This window comes from Cupressus sempervirens, chromosome 11 (assembly GCF_028749045.1).
Source record: "Cupressus sempervirens isolate cs-2001-9-10 chromosome 11, ASM2874904v1, whole genome shotgun sequence".
NCBI classification, from domain to species: Eukaryota; Viridiplantae; Streptophyta; class Pinopsida; order Cupressales; family Cupressaceae; genus Cupressus; species Cupressus sempervirens.
In genome coordinates, this window is record NC_143128.1 from 494,908,393 (window position 1) to 494,925,335 (window position 16,943).

Here is a 16,943-nt window from a genome sequence, read left to right on the forward strand (position 1 = left end):
TTAGCTTGTTCTTCCTTGTCACTCTCATCCTCATCTTCACCTAGGCCTTGAGTTAACTAAAGTGGCCCTTGCTCTGGCTCATCCTCATATTTCTCATTGTCTTCCTCTTCTTCATCATCACTTATTTCTTTTGCTTCTTCTGCAGTACCTGTCTCTTCAACACCAAATTTCTTCTTAAGTTTCTTTACAATCTTGTCCTTCTTCTTGACTATCGTTGATGTCTTGAGGTTTGTGACCACCCTTGATTTGACAACATCATATGTTCCAAAGTACTTTGCAATTTTATCAGTTTCTTTTGCAAGCAATGTTGTAATATCTGTTGAAGCCTGATCCACATCAAGTTCATAACCCAGTGGTCTAAGCCATCTAACTCTAGGGATGACTACTTTTATGTAAGTATAATCAATATCTACTAGAAAGAAAATGTCCTTTTCATGCTTCTCAACTAGTGAGACTAGTATCCTCGTTCTTTGTTTCATGGACTTCTTGAAGTCCTCAAAGTAACTAATCATTTGGGCATCAAAGTTTTCACCCATTTAATCAATGAATCCATTTATTTGGTCAACAATAGTCTTGTTTGGATCCCGAATTCTTTCATAATGTAGAAAAACATGGAAATCAAGACTGAGCCAAACTTGCATTGATCCCCTTTTGATTTCCTTATGGCTCCCAAGTTTTCATTGATTTGTTGCATCATCAACTCTGCAAGATCATAAGTATGATCCTTTTTCACTAGCTTGTAAGCAACATCCACTACTATGTAGGGTACACTGTTTAACTTGTTGGATTGGTAAAATTTGTGAGATATAATCCTTATAGCAAAATCTAGTAGGGGGTCTTTGATGGTGTCAATTATCATACCCCTATTCTTCCACTTGGCACTAGTGTTTTTCTCAATTGCCTCCCTCTTATCACTCTTTAGGGTCTTGGGCTGATCTAGGGTTGGAATACCAGTAACCTTATGTATAGTTTTCTTTGTGAACTTAACTGGCCCTGTTTCTAGCCAGAAAGATCCATCATGGATTCTGCTTAACACAATGCATATCCATTCTATTTTAAAGACAATAGGGAAAACTAGGGTTTTGGTTAAACCCTTTCTTCTCAACTATGGAGAATTTGTCTTTAAGTTTCCCATTTTTGCAGAGTTTATCAAATGCATTGAAAATCTCTAAATCTCCTATTGCTCCAATTTTATAGTTGTAGCATTTGCATACATCCTAAACCATTACTACTTTATTAGGAATCATGGATAGGGCACTAGTGGGATCATTTATGTAGGCAACCTCTGGAATTGGCTTGAGCTCAGGTTGTTTAAATTCGTTGCTCACTAATTGAATTTCCAAGTCTTCCTTTCCCTTTGCAGACTTAGAAAAAGATGCCATTTATAACCGAACTAGGGTTTACTGTTTAAACAAACTTTTCAAATTGTGTAACTCGACACTTGGATGAAATACCTGGTAAATCAATGAAATAGAGTTGGGTTGTTGTTGAATCATTGCAAATTGTCTTTTGATCACTGGGAAATTGCTCAATCGCTCTGCTTGTCTTTGCTCTTTGTTCGAATGATAAGAAAATGATCAATTTTTACTTTTATTAGGCTTGAAACCTAGCATTTATTACATTCGTGCTTACAGCTGTACACTCAGCTTCCAAAGTATTTTCCAACTCAGCATTAATTCTATTTTATTTAGTTGACAACTATTGATCTTGTTAATTGCTCGACAACCACTATCTTATTTTACTTGTCATCAACTAAACCTTTTTCAATTACTTGGCAGCCACTAACATCTCTTTACTCGGCATCCGCTAGATTGTTTAACTCGACATGTACTAGAGTTTTACTCGGCTTCCAAAGGTAGCTCAGCATCATCTTCCAACTTTTATCCTAACATCTTACCTTATGCTAATTTCTTCTTTGCAATGCTCCTATGTTCTTTTGGGCTAATTTATGATAAATCTTTATATGTATCAGCCCCATGTGCCTTTCTAGTGCTAAATTTGATGAGGTGTGATCACTTGACCTCTTGGGTGAAGTGATTGCTCCATTTGATGTGTTGTATTCACTTTTCTTCTGCCATGTCTTTTTCATATCTTCCCTGATGTGTTCCATGTTAACTTTTTCTTTGCCCTTGTTACCTTCAGTCTTGGGTGCTTTAACCTTTGTTGGACAATTTCTACTAATATGACTAGTCTTCAAGCAACTAAAACATGTAGTTTGATTCAACCATCTATTGTAGTTTCCCTTGAAGTGTATTCTTATACAATTTTTAGGAATGTGTCCATACACTTGACAATAGTGATAGCTATACCTAGTATTGTGATCCCAATTGTAGTGATGTGCATGATTAATTCCTCTTGCAGGCTAATTAGGTGTCCACATAGGCTTTGATCTACATTCAAATGCTCTATGTCCATATTTTTTGCAGTTGTAGTAGTGGCCCTCAAATCTTGGTGTCCTCGTGGTCTTGGTTCTACAATCTTGTGTTAAATGTCCTTGCTTTTTGAAATTGTGACAAAAATTTGCATTTGTAGGCTTATCATGCTGATGGTTATTCTTGCTTCTACACACATTAGGTATGTCCTTTTTTACCACATAAATGACAAGTGGTTTTAGTGTTTTTACCTTTGTTGCTTCTTTCTTCTGTAGCCTTGGATGATTCTTCTTGTTCAATGCTGATGTAGCCAAGTCCTGTAGTGTCATTACTAGCCCTTGATGATTTCAAAAATTACTTAAAGTACTTGATGGCCTCATTAGGTTTGTTGTAACTTTCTGATTATTTTTTTTCTCTCTTCAATTCATTCTACAATTGTTCATTCTATATCTTTAAGGTAGAGATCTCAATATCCTTCATGTTTAGCTCATGATGAGCATTCATCATCTGGCTTAAGGTGTCTAACTGCATGTTTGAAATCTTTTCAAATTCAATTGTCTTCTCTTCCAGCCTATTGATGAGATTTCTCTTGTCATCTTCTACCATGGCCTTGTCTTCAATTGCTCTCTTCTTTTGTTCAGTTCACAAAGCATTATGGCTTGTGATTCTTGTTCAAGCTTGAGTAATCTAATTTCTTATGCTTGTGCTCTATTTTTCTCCATTAATTATGCTATTGCTGCATCAAATTCCTTGGAGTCTCCATTGGAAAACATTTGTGAGGTGTCAATCTCCTTATAGTGTATGTCATTTTCAGCTATGGCTATCTCCTTTCTTCTTTTTAAAGATTTTCTCAGTTCCTCCCTGGCTTCCTCTACTTTGTGTAGAGCTAGTTGCACATCAATCACCTGATTATCAATGATCTTCCCAAGCTTGAAAACTTCCATCTTCTAACCTTTTTCTCCAAGCTGTTAGGATTCTTCTTGAGAGAACCGATGCTCTAATACCAATTGTTGGAATGTTCAAATGGGAAAGAGTACTTCTGAGAGGGGGGTGAATCAGAAGTACACAATATTTATCCTTGCAAACCCTTAATAATATATAACTAAAAAATAAATTGCATGCATGTAAACATATAAACAAACATGAAATGAAAATATGCATCAACACATAACACAAGGATTTGGTAACCTAGAAACCCTCCAGGAATAAGAAGGAAAAACTGGGGTGGGGATGACACCCACAAAAATCACTGCAGCAATGAGTTCAACCACTTCTGATGGTTCGCCCTGTTAAAGGCTACAACACATTGTTAAATGTGACCTATTGAAAGGATTTACAACGCTTTACATGAAGTGTCACCCTGTTAAAGGATTTACACAAGGCTATTAAACCCACCTAATACATAGGATTTTCTTGATCTTCTCCAAAGGCTCTCCTACCTAGCTGTTAAGCTAACTTATCACCATAGGATTTCAACCTCTAATACAATTGTGAGAGAGTATTAGAAATTTTAACCTGATTAATACAATCTCAAATCGTTGAGTTCAGGCACTTGATCTACTTGTCCTCTTTTGATCCTTGCTTGATCTGATCACTGAATATGTCCCCTATTCTATTCTGATTAACTAGATGTATATATGTTGTTCTTTCCACTAAGTCTTTTCTCTTCACATTAAAATTTTGTTATAATCTCCCCTTTTACTATTTTCTTCAACTACACACAATGGTGCATTCATTCTCCTTATAAAGAGTGCGAAGACTTAGGGTTAGGTATGGATCTACAATCCATATTAAATCTCAAATTCTTCCTCATACTTTGCATTTTTCTTATTGGTTGCATGCCTTCACCATTTTTCTGATTGGCTATATGCAGATTGCATAGGGAATGTAAATAATTCATTCTTATCCTTATTCTCCTTTAAAATTTCTCTAAGTCAGCTCCAAAAAGGTTTTAAATTTGAGTTTGTGAGGGCACAAACTCATATGTCGATCCTACGTTGCTCGACATATGAAGTATTACTGATGCTCGACACATACTATTTCTGGATTGCTCGACATCAACTACGTTTTCTAGTTTGCTCGGCACCTATTATATCCTGTATTGCTTGGCATATGTTGTTCTAAATTACTCGACATCTGAATGATTCTATTACTCGGCACATGAACAATTTTGTATCACTCGACACATACTATATCTGGATCTGCTTGGCACCTATTGAAATTCTGGCTCAATATACATTGTGTACTCAACATGTATGATGAAAATGGTTAAGTGTGTTGACACTCATTTGTCAATACTATTTATTTGACCGACAATCAGCACTATAGGTGATGTCGTCTATAATTGATACTCGTGTTTCAAATCACATTTAATCTTCTATCATTTTCACTTTTCCCTATCAATAAGTATCAAGTTGTGAAATTAATATCAGTAAAATTCCATCAAAATAATTCTAAAACCATAAAGAAAAGAACATAATAATATGACATTTGTTTCTGTATAATTTTTACACTTATAATAATTAAGGTTTATCTTCACTGAAGAAGGTGTGTGAGCTGGTACATCCCCACCTATGCACTGTGGTGTATGCATGTCACCCTGTGAAAAAGATTAGTAATTCTTAGATATCAGTAGTGAATTGAAAGTAATAGACTTAACAAAAAAAATTATTAATAAAATAGTAGATTGTATATTTGAGTCAATATTAATTGGAGGCAATTGGTTTAAATGTTATACTTACCAGTCCCATGGTAGGGAATTTTTTTTGTATCAATATACTACAAATTATGGTGAAGACAAAAATTACATGATGCATTCATCAAAATCATTGTATATTTTTTAATTCGTTACCTCTACTTTATGTGTGGTAGCTATGCAATAGCATTGTATATACTCCATGATGTAGAGTTCAACACATAATAACTTAATTATAAAAACATACAAGTTAAACAAATTTCTATAAATAAATCATGACCCCATCATACTTGACATTGATCATACGTTGATAGACCTTTCATTGATCATCATCTTCATCCATGTCATAATCATCATCACCGTCATCATACTTGTCACTTTGATCATCGTCGTCACCACCATCATCTTCATCACCATCATCATCATCTTCATCACCATTATCATGATCATCATCGCCTTGATCATCATCATCTTAATCAACATAATCATGGTTGTCATCATCATCATCAACATCACTAGAAGTCTTATCTTCTTCTTTTTCATCGTTGTGTAACAGTCGTTCATGATCATTATTTACTATCTTCTAATTCTTGAGTATCTTTTTCTTCCATCACATTATACTTTATTGGCCTTCCTCTTGGATCATGTCTAACAACAAATGACCAACCTAGTTTATGTAGAATGCCAAAGTAAAACACTTGGTCACAATGGCTTGGAAGAACATAGGGCTCATCTCAAATTGGCTCAAATGAAATTGTATTAATAATTGTAAATCCACTTTCATGTTCAATAACAATTCTATTAGGATGATTTTGATTTAGTCGTAGCTTATACCATTTGATGACAAATAGAACTAATTTAAATTAATTAAAGTTGTACTCAAGTATATCATCCAAAATTCCATAGTATCACTTTTCATATTGTTGATGATGTATGTAATTTCTAGATGAAATATTGGTGACCTTGAAGAGTGCAGTTATCCTAGAATCACAAGTTTTCTTCAGTTCGTCTAACTTTTAATGCAAAATTTATGGCCATGGTAGTACATAGCTTTGTGGTGTTTGATATGTAATTATTCAAACATGTCAAGATTATTTGTATCGATCTGTGAGTTGATATTAAACTTATGGGTCATGATTAGCAATCTTCTGCGTACCTTTCTATCTCTTAAGCCATATGCTAGATCAAGTACCATTGGTGTAACATTGAGATCTCCATTACAATGAACTTATTTAATCAACAATTCAACACCATCCCATGTTAATGAGCAACCATTTTCTTGAGACTGTTTAATCCATGTCGTCATCTAATTAAGATTGTTTGCAATATACAGATGTAACACATCCCACTCACGACCAACTATAAAGAAAACAAATAGACTAGTTAGAAACAACTTGTATTGATGAAAAATAAGAATTAATTAACTACAAGAACATCTTATATTTACCTCTTACTCTCCTCAATCTACCTTTCCCCTTCAGGTACTGCCCTTCAAATTTGTTAATAGAGTTGGGATCCCAAATGTGATCTACATGGATATCTACTGCAAACTTTAGAAGATATTCACCAATGTACACCATGGTCTGGTATACCATAGAACCATCAAGACATGCTCTTTGTCAAACTAAGCCCTTCATAAAATTTAAGTGCCTCTCAACACTAACCAAGTTTGTATAGGTCCACACAATTCAATCTCCTCAATTTGATGTATGAGGTAGTGTTCTTGAGCATTGGAAAAAGTTAAAGGTAGACACTTTTGCATTTCTCACATAAGCTATGAAATTTTTCTCTTTCAATATTTTATATCTTTTTATCAATTTCTTTAGATGGTAACCACCTAAAAGTGATTAAACATGCAAGAACATATAAATGATATTTTAGATAAAAGTATAAAATAGATTACATAAAAAGTAAGTCAAGTTATAAACATAATATATGTACAACAAATCTAAGAAATACCACTTATAACCTCATGTATTTTCCAAGATCATATATAACTTGTTTCATACTATTGTCAAACTAGTGTGGGAGGGATAGAGGTAGGACATATTGTAATCATTAAAAAATTATACTTTTCAATATATTATGAAATAATACAATAGGTAGTACATTTAATTTTACAAATATATTGTAAATAAAGAACATGACTTACTTTGACGAAGGTATGCCAATCATGTATTTTCAACCCTGGCCCAAAATCACCTTTCTTTGATACAAGATTGCTTATATTTGTAGCAAATCCAGTGAGAATTTTTTTTTTATGACTTCTATTAATGCATCACTTTGTTGCTCTATAAATAACAAAGGAAGGGCACTTATATTTATGCGGTCTTCATTGTTATTTAATTCAATGAAATATTTCAATGCATGATTGGATTCATGAATGTCATTACAAATTTTGACAATGTTTTCTCTATCACGCCTTCCATCCAATATTTTTTATAGTGCCTCTGTTACATTCTTTCCAATATGCATAGTATCAAACAAATGCACGATTGGAAGATCCTTGTAGTACGGTAACCTACTAAATTGAGTAAGATAACATATTATTCTTCTAGGAAGTTGGTCATTGATACCTTAACAACCTTCACAAGCATCAATTACATCATTACTAAATAAAGACAATATCAAAATATAAATTTCAAACTTCAGACCACAAAGTAGATATTACTTCAGTGATTCAGTTAGTTGTATTCCAACTTCCATAGACGAGGTGTCACTTTTCATGCCCTTGATGTTGTCTCTTCTTTCTCATTTAAAATATGCTTTTTAGTAATTCGATACCTATGATTATTATGGAGAAAGTGCCTAAACTCATCGAACACCTGCTTTCCTAAATTTCTTGAATGACAAGATTTCATCTTCGGACCATAAACTGGACATGCAAATTTTCCCTTTGTCTAAAGAGCTAAAAGATCATTTACAATTGGATCATGTTTAATTATCATGCCCAACTTAAGCATACAACAATAATGTGTAAGAATAATAACAAACCAAAAATATGTGACCTTAACAATATAACATGTTGCAAAAACGAGTTAGCCTAGGGGCATCATAGATTGTCCATCCAAGCATTGCATGGAATTGAAATTGACTATGTCCTATTGATCTAGAGATGTCATACATAGTGACCCCATTCCATAACTTCAACAAATCGTCAATAAGGGGCTCAATAAACATGTTCATATCTTTAACTTGGTACTTACCTAGTAATTGAATGAACATAAACATTATATAATTATTATGACCATTTTGGTGCACTATCTATAAATTAATTTAGATAACTATTAAATGAAAAAAATACTTGGTACAATAATTGACAACATTATGTGCTCCCTTTTTATAGACATCCAAGGAGGAATGTTATTGTTAATAACAAGAACATGCCAAACTGAGTAAACATATATCATATCTCCAAATGGATTGACATTGTTCGCTGCCAATGCAAACTTGAGATTACGAGGTTCTTATTTAAAGTGTGGCCATGTTTCTTCTATCTCTTTGAATGTAGAACCATCTATAAGAATTCACATAATGTCATATTGAATTCTATTGTGTGCATGGTAATCCATAAATTGTGCCAAGCTAGTGCACCTGAATAATCGTTCAAGACATGGAATAATGAGAATGTACCAAAGAACCTTGTGACACACCACCTTTGTTATTTGATCTAACTGATATCTACGAATATGACAATAGGGACATTCTGTTACAAATTTATGTTGTTTATGATATAGAATGTGATCATTGGGACATGCATGTATTGTTTGATACTTCATTCCAATTTGATTCATAATGGTAGATAATTCCCAGTATGAAGGAGGCAAAATATTTGATGGTGGTAACAAAAGCTCACCTATCAACCTACAACAACAAATATGAATTTTTAATATAATTAATAGTAATGGTATGCTAACATTGAAGATGACAAAAATGACATACCTTAGCATACGTGACATTGTTATATTGGATAAACCATTCATATCCTTCAAGTTCACCAATGACACTATAACAGAGAGAAGAGTTGTTTGAGAGCCTTGGTATAAGGGCTCGCGTGCCTTCTCAAGTATAGGTATATCAAGACCATATTGATCATCATTATCAAATGCACTAGTACCATCATCGTGAGCATTTTCATCAACTACACCAACAACATCTTCTTCAATCATATCCTCTGGCACATTATCATCTTCTTCCATGGGAGTGTTATCCTCATCTTGGATATTCACACCTCCATGTTCCTCTAGTTGGAAATCCACATTCACCAATCGACAAAAAATCATGGCCTCCTTCAATGTAACCATGTTGCCTATAATGACTCTGGATTGTTGTGATTATAATTCTTCAATTCTTTAAGCCCTTACACTTTTTGCAAGGTCAATTACATTTATTAACTTTTCTTTGGAACTGAGACCACAATCTAACAATTGTCTCATTATTTTGTTCTGGGTTTATATTGTTAGGCGTGATCTTTCTTCATAGGAAAATATATCTGCAAAAATATTGGACATGTTGTACTTAATATTTATATCTGCACATATGGTTTTGAAAGAATAATTTGGTCACCTCACTCAAATTCACCCATATTATAATCAATGAAAAGTTGTCCGCTTATATAAAATTTCGTTGTTTGTGGTTAAATATTTATTGTTAAGGAAATTGGCAAGCAAGCAAGGACAAAATTAGAAAAAGCCAAAGATTTCATTACAAGTATCACCTCCCAAAATCCAATCATAGAAACAAAAAGAAAGAATTTGTTGAAATGCAAGATGGAGAAGCAGAAGAGTTGGACAAGGTTCTAATAAACTCAAAATTGTTGAATCTTCCAAAAGAATGGAATTCTTATATGTTTGATGTACAAAAAGCCAAAGTGGGGCAGTGGTGCAGGGGCCCAAGGTCCTAAAGAAGATGGTCAAACATCAAATTTTGGATAGATTAGGTGATTAATAAGTGTCCAATTTGACACATGGCAATAAGTCAATCTCAAACATCCTAGAATGCATTTTAGGCAAATTTATTGCATGTTGTAATAAGGTCTATGGGCAAGTTGTAGGTCAGTCAATGTTGGTCAACACTATGAGTTGACCAAAAATCTTCAATTTTATATTTTTTTGAGTTCTTGCATGATTTATCAAGTTTTGGTAGGCATTTGAAGTCGTTTGGAAATATTGAAAAGTTGCAAAAATTGTCAAAAAATTGTCATGCAACTTTTTTTGCAAATTTGGAAGGTCAATAGTCACAGTTGTGTTTTGATCGAACAAGTAGAGGTGAATATGTAAGGTCAAGAGGCTTCGCCTATAAATTGAATGTTCATTACAAGGTAGATAAATGAAATATTTTTACTTGTTATCTTCACAAATATTTCATTAGGCATGTGTACAAAATAGAATAGCATTAAAATTTTCTATAAATGTTAATAGATTTTTTATGTGCCCATGAAATTGAATGATTTCAAATGAAACCACTAAAAATCAAATATTTTTACTTGTTATCTTCACAAATATTTCATTAGGCATGTGTACAAAATAGAGTAGCATTAAAATTTTCTATAAATGTTAATAGATTTTTTATGTGTTCATGAAATTGAATGATTTCAAATGAACCCACTAAAAATCAAATTTTGTTGAATGTGAAGACTCTGAACTACATAAATCTTTTGCATGATCCCTTCACATTCAAAGTGGGAGCTTTAAGAAGAACGAGTAGGTGTGATGATTTTTTCAGATAGTAATTTGACGAAAGGTGGAGAAATTAGAAGAAGCCTAAATATAGTTGGATTGAAAGCCATAAAATGGTGCATACTTTTCTTTTAGGAGATGAATCACCTCGACACCCATAGACACAAGATATCTATTGATTTCTAGATTCAATTGATACATTGCATCTAAATTCATCTCCAATTATGTGTCGAGAGAAATTGCTCTTAGAGATGTGACCTAGGTATTAGAGGTTATTAATGATGCTAAATGGACCAAACTAAAAGATAATCTTGCACTCTCATAATTACATAATTGGTGGGAAAATTAGTATTGCATGTTTCTCAACATTGGGTGATTAGGTTGTTATGAGAGATCAACAATTGATCTTTATAACCAGTTTTACTATAACAAGACTCAATGAAAGTAAAAAGATTATAAAAGAGGAAGCACCTGGAACAATGCTTCCAGATTAGTCGCTGAAATAAATACACAATCACTTCTATAAATGCCAATTGGAAAAACTCCCCAGTTGGGCCTATCATTCAGTACGAGATCCCTTTAAAACCTCACCTCCAATAGCTCCCATGGCACGCGACAAAATAACAAATAAACACCTTTTTGCTAAATCTCAAGTTAGATCTTTGTGTGGGTAGCAAGCAAATCAAATTTCCATGAAATAGCTCCTGGGAAAATCAAATAGCACAGAGCACTGCCAAAAAACAAACACCGTAGAATAAGAGATGATGAATCATGATTTTCTTTTTTTGATTATGAACCCATATTGGTCAAAATTTTGACCAACTCGGGCATAAAAACCCAAAAAAGGTATTGAACAACTCTCTACTTGAGTTGGTCAAAAATTTAGTTCAAAAAATTGACCGATAATGTGTCTAAGGGATGATTTTAATGTGTTTTTTAAATTATTTTCAACATTGGGAGCCTAGGAAAAGATGGGGAAGAAGCATCAATGGAAAAATTTGATGTTCATAACATTATGTTTACTAAAACCAAAAATAAAGCAAGAATCAAGAGTTAGTAGGTTGTTCAAATTTAAAACATCAAACATTATATTTATTTCACTTGTCATGATTCAAATAGCTTAAACTTCACACACTAAAGCTTAATTCTTAAACTAAAATTGTTAAATAGTCAAAATTGACTTATCCTTTTTAAGCTTAATTTTTGGCCACCATAATCCTTAGCAATATTGTATTTATCTATATTTCTTGAACACATCTCTTAGTTATACAAGAGTAAGCATCTCTTAGTGTATTTAAACTATTACATTCATTCAACTTCTTTCCTGCCAATTGGTGAGTGTAGTCATTCATTAAGTGGTAGTAGACTGTAGAATTTAGAATTTTTTTATTTACAACCTTTCATTCCTCATCATTCTCCTAATGGAATCTATATATTCAACGGTAACATCATGCTTCAAATCAACATTATGTCCATAATCCAGAGGCCAGACCTTCATGATGCTCAGGTTGCCAATATTTAGCATGGGAAAGGATCTACACTAAGTTTCAGTAAGAGGATTTTATCACGTCATACCTAGGTTCACCATGCTCCAAAGATTGAAGAGGTTTCCAATTTTCTTATTATCTTCAACAATTCTAAAATTTATGTTAAATATCACAGTAACAAGTAGACACCTTCTAAACTGTAAAACATGATAATATTATACACTATAGGCATTCAAAATCTACCAAAAATATATACACAATATAGTGATACAATGACGAAGAACCATGCACACCTAAAGAGCACAAGTTGTGATGCATAATCTTGGATCTATGGAAAGTTTCAATGAAAGGATTTAATCATGCAATGCCTAAGTTCACCATGTTCCAAAGAATGACGAGGAGGGAATTTTTCTTATTCTCTTTAGTAATTTTGAAATATATGTTAGATATCACAGTTACAAGTAGATACCTACTAAACTCAAAAACATGATAATATCATACATTACAGACATTCTAAATCTACCAAAAGCATATACTCAATACACTAACAAATGAGCCCTGTACACCTAAAGAGCACACGTTATAATGCATAAGCCTACAAAAAATGTCAAGTCCAAATACATGATTGGTTACATGGACACAACATAGCTGATATGGAGCCTCCTGTGATTTTAGCAGTTGTACCAAATATCCCAATCCACAAAAATCTCTAATTAAATCTCATACTCATCATGAGGAAAAATTATTGCTTTAACCCTAAATAATTTTACATAGATATTTTCTATGCAAAATTTATGTAGTTCTACAAAATGAAAATGCTACATATCATTTCAACCTATAAAGATTTGTAAGCTTTGAGAAACATGAATTTACCTCAGGGTCTTGTTATGTTGAGAGGTGTTCCTATATAGTCCAAGCACATACAAACAACAAACTCCTACCGCCAAACGAACCCGCCAAATAAACTCACCAAATAAAAAAATGATGAATACAATTTTCTTTTCCTTTTTTCATTATGAACCCAATTTGATCAAAATTTTGACCAACTCAGGCATAAAAATCCTAATTGGTCAAAATTTTGAACAACTCAAGTGTAAAAACAAAAAGAAGAAGAAAGCATAGGCTAATATGGCCTTTCATCAAAAAAATTGGTCAAAAAACAAGGGGAAATGTACTAGTGTGTGTTCTTTATCGTAGGATCATCTTCTTCCATGGGAGAATTATCCTCCACTTAGATATTCACACCTCTATGTTCCTCAAGTTGGAAATCCACATTCACCAATCGACAAAAATTGTACCCTCCTTCAACGTGACCATGTTGCCTACAATGACTCTAGGATGTTGTAATTATAATTCTTCAATTCTTTAAGCCCTTACACTTTTTTGCAAGGATGATTATATTTATTAACTTTTCTTCAGATCTGAGACCACAATCTAGCAAATGTCTTGTTATTCTATTCTGGGTTCATATTGCCAAGCGCAGTCTTTCTTCACAAGCAAATATTCAAGCTATAAATATACAAAATGTAAACATACAAGCATTACTGGTATCTTGTATATAATAAAAAATAAAATAATATTACAAGATTATACAAGATTTAAAAATACACACACAAATCATGCTCACAAGATTAGGCCAACCAATTTGCACATTCCTTCCCAAATCATCTTTCCTAATATCTTTCCTCTACCATGATTTGGACTTAGTATTTTAATGTGATTAAGGAATTTTTCATTCTATAATACCACACACACACACGCGCACACACACACACACACACACACACACACACACACACACACACACACACACACACACACACACGCACGCACGCACGCACGCACGCACGCACGCACATGCGCATGCAATCACACACAAGCACATAAAGTACAATCATGTGAAAACTTATGGAACCAAATGTTATGGAACTTAGATTAAATAGTATATGAATGGTTGTTTACTTCCTAACCAAGTTTTGAAACATATGATGGGGTGGATTGTGACACTTTTTGTGGCAATGATTGTAAAACTTCTAATAGTAAAGGACTTGTTGAGCATTAAAATAGCCTTCAAAATTTAAAGCACCATTATCAACTTTTTCAATCTTGAAGACTTATTCTAATTAAGTTTAAATGAACATAATTATTTGCTACTTCTAAATAATATGTGTAAAGTCAGTTAAATTATTCTTGATCTAAGAGTTGCAGTGATGATACAAATCTCTCTCTTTCTTGAGTGCATTTTGTCTTTGTTAGCAGTAATATTTTTCCTAGATCTAGGGACTTTGTATGCATAGATGGTTGACTCTTTCAACCTTAAAAGCTAACATATTATAATTTTTGTATGGATGTAACAATGTTGATTTTCTCTATTGGATAATCTAAATTTATTATAGTTGTCTTAACATATTTTTACTTTGTCAATACAAATTAATGTATGATGGAAAGAGTATCTATTCACCAATTTATTTCCTTCTATTCAATACAACTAAGACTATCTTAGAGTAGCTCACTTGAGCTATATCTCCATCTTATTTCCTTTTATGCATTTTAGTTTAGTGGTTAATATTGTAAGTGTGTTTTTATTCATTTTATAGAATATGTTGAAGATCATTGTATAAGTTATAAGACTCCATTCTTGTGACTTTGGATGGTATCAGTGGATTGGATAATATAGATTTTTCTTCTAGTGTTTAATTTATTTACAATAACATAGTGAAAGAGTTATTTTAGAATCATGTTTTGTTTAAGTGGATTAGGTAGAGCTTTAAAAAATTAACAAATAGTTTCTTGATGCATTCCTTTCAATAGTTGGATTGAATTTTAAATATAATGGTGATGCATAGATTGTACCAACTCATATCAAGTATATGTTTCCAATTTGATAAAATATGAACCATTTCCAAGAAAGGTTATTCCAATATACTATTTACTTGGAGAATTTAAGCTTATAGTCTATTTTAACAAGAATGGTTATTGTAACTCTACATTTTTTGTTTAATTGCCAAGGATGGTGTTGAATCATCATTTATTTTCATTGATTTTTCTTCTTTTAAGTGCAATTGTATTTATTAGTAGAATAGATTTAGGAGCAATATTAGAATATTTTCTTGTGAAACTCCAATTGGAGTTAGATATTTAGGAGATAAAATAAATAATTGGGAAAATAATACCACTATTCAAAACAAAGAAGAGGAGATTTTTAGGTTGATATGTTTTACTTGTTTCAATAAAATGTGATTAAGTTTCATAGTAAATATTGGGTTCAATTGTTTGACTTCTGTTCAAATAGTCTTCATTATTTGGTTTGTAGAATTAGGACTCACTTGTTTTTATTCCGTTGAATTATTTTCCCTTGTCTAGCTAGCTAATTTTGGTGCATTCTTTGGTTGACTACGTGGTTCAACCAATTGTGAGAGCTCAACATTATATTTTTTTCTCATCTGCCAGAAGAACTTGATCAACAAAATTTCAACTACTTTTCCTCTATTTATGCCAAGATTGACTCCATTTCCCTCTTTTCTTTACTGATATTCTAGGTGACATTTTTGTATTTACTTGTTATGGAGGTTACTTACTTAGAAATTCACATTTTAATTTCTTCTATAGATATGTTAGACATTCAATTTTTATTGGTTACATGCTTGGAAAACTTAAAGTTTCTCTCACATTTTTCCCTATTACTTCCATCTTTTGCACTTAAAAGTTGTTTTTTCTTACATAGGGACTTTTTAAGAACCCTTGCAAGAGAAACATGACATGAGTATTGATGAGTATGATATTTCTATAAAAATATTTATCAATTTTTCTTTTGAACCATGACCTACAAGATTAAACTCCAAATTTAAAAATAAAATGTGGGTTCTTAGGTATGTAACTATTTATTCTCTCTTTTCATTCATTTTAACATATCGGTTCTTATATCTTGCAACTGATGTCTCATTGTAGATCATTTTCCTTTGAATGCATATAACTAGTTGTAGAAGATTTTCAAACCCATATTCCACTCACTATCACATTTATACTATGTATTTTATGTCAAGATTGAGAGGCATCTTTTGTATGGTTAATCAAGTATCCTTGTGGTGTCTCTGTCAATTGTTCTTGTTGCTATGATATTGGGTTTTTGATGAACAACAAAACCTAATGTTTTTTCTAAATTCAATGTTTGAACTTTTCTTAAGGTTATATTTAATTCTCTATGTTCACTCCCTTGCAAGATGATAGTGTTGTAGGTTTCATTTTTATTAAAAATATTTTCCCAATGAAATTCACAGAGAGTGGTTTTGAAGAACATCATTGAGACAAAACCAAACATGGGTCATGCCATTTGTTTTGAAATATCATCATCATTTCCTACCAATTTTCACTGCTCTTGCATATTGGCCAAAGTTTGAAGAATTTGAAAAAGATTTTGTTGTTATGATACTAACATGGTGATTCCTGTGTTTCACATATACAACTGCAACTTATGAAAGTTAATCTTCAAGCCTTCTAAGGAAAAGATTGTGCTATGAATCTATCATGGAACCCTAGTTGCGTGAATGGAACTGAGATATGAAAGACAAAAATGTAGAGGTATACATAGAGCACATGCCTATTTAGGGGAAAAAATGGAATGTTTCCCAAAAACATAATGACAATGTGGAAGAACTTGCAACAAACGATTGAAGGTAGATGTCAAGGTAAGGGTAAATGTGTTGAATGGAAG